The sequence below is a fragment of the Poecilia formosa genome, unplaced genomic scaffold (genome assembly GCF_000485575.1).
Source record: "Poecilia formosa unplaced genomic scaffold, Poecilia_formosa-5.1.2 Scaffold2034, whole genome shotgun sequence".
NCBI classification, from domain to species: domain Eukaryota; kingdom Metazoa; phylum Chordata; class Actinopteri; order Cyprinodontiformes; family Poeciliidae; genus Poecilia; species Poecilia formosa.
In genome coordinates this window covers 1-1,398 of record NW_006801973.1, presented here as the reverse complement: position 1 = coordinate 1,398, position 1,398 = coordinate 1, and the positions used below count along the sequence as shown (strand labels likewise).

At 36.3% G+C, this 1,398-nt stretch overlaps 1 long non-coding RNA gene across 1 annotated transcript; it reads right to left on the bottom strand.

Moving 5' to 3' along the window:
- Positions 1-332: 332 nt before the first annotated feature.
- On the bottom strand, positions 333-1,392 carry LOC107835365 (uncharacterized). The gene is made up of 3 exons (XR_001661165.1): positions 1,233-1,392; positions 620-731; positions 333-410 (listed from the first exon to the last, which is right to left on the bottom strand). It is a non-coding gene; the product is annotated as an uncharacterized LOC107835365 (long non-coding RNA).
- Positions 1,393-1,398: the final 6 nt, after the last annotated feature.

Sequence of the window (1,398 nt, the reverse complement as noted above, 5' to 3'; positions counted from 1 at the left end):
TATACATTGACCAAGTTACAACTCATGTTTTTCTTTAGGGTTAAGCAAATAACATTCTCAATACCATGCAAGATGATCTGTAATGTTGATGTAATCTGTTTTATCTTCTTTTTCTGTTTTTGATTTTGTGTTGATATTTTGTGTCTTTCCAAAAAGAGAAACCACTATAAAAGTTAGAGGCTGTCAGTTGTTTGTTGACATCATGCACAGACAAAATCCTCAGAGAATCAAATAATCATCATGTCCACTAATAAGCAAAAAACAAACAAACAAAAAACCAAAACACAAAAAAAGCAAAATTGGGCTCTTGGTGCCTTTAAAATCGTTTTTTGTCTAGACCCTTCATGATCTTCTGGACCCACAAGAGCTTTGGATTCACACAGATGTAACTCCCTGATATCATGACAAACCTGCAACAGAAGAGAAGAACAAAGCTGGTAGAGTTGGAAACACAAATAAAAACCAAACATTAACACTATTTAAAGTTAAATTTGAGGCTGTAACGTGACAGAATGAGAACAATTCTGTTACGCCACACAAAGTATCTTTCTTAAAACAAGATACTTTCTTAGGACATTATTAGTGATTGATATGAGCTTGCTTGCTGCCCGACACTTACAAGACTGCAGACTTTGAGCAGTGAGGACCGGTGATGTGGTATGAACGAATCTGTTCTTTAGCCACCATTCTTGTAGAAAACATAAAGCAGCAGTGAAGAGCAACATTTGGACCTGAAAAGAAGACAATCAAGTATTGTGGCACCGTGAAAAGTGAGCCCTCCACTTCTTGGGCATCAAACAGCTAATAGTTCTGACAGTGCACGGATATTTCTCTGAAAGCATTTGTCATTTTACCCATTCCTTTGGTAAAATGGAATGTGATTACCAAACTTACATAAACCCCAGGTGAAGTTTTGATGGTTGTACAGCCACAGAGTTCAAGAAACAACAGAAGGCAGTGGAATGTCATTGGAGATGTTTCAGCCTCAAAGAGCAATACGTTTTAGGCTCTTTACCCAGCATGCATGGACATAAAACTGGAGCATTCATTCATTTATTTATTTATTTATTTTTCTGATAAATATTCAGTAAATCAGCTTATATATTCAATTCAGTTCATGTATGTTGCACCAATTCACAATAAATGTTATGTGAAGGATTTTCACAAAAAGAAAAGAGAAGGAAATCCAATTTATAAACAGAAATTTGAAGTTAGATCCAGTGTACACTCACTGTTAAAATGTATTCGGTTCAGGTTCACATCCCGCTGCTCAGGTGGGTTGATGATGACCTTTGGTTTTACTTCTGGGTTGATGTTGGTTTTCCTGTTTAAATCAGTGGATGGAATCTCTTTACCAAAAGCAATCTCTGCGCCGGTATCTTCATAGAACTATGTCTT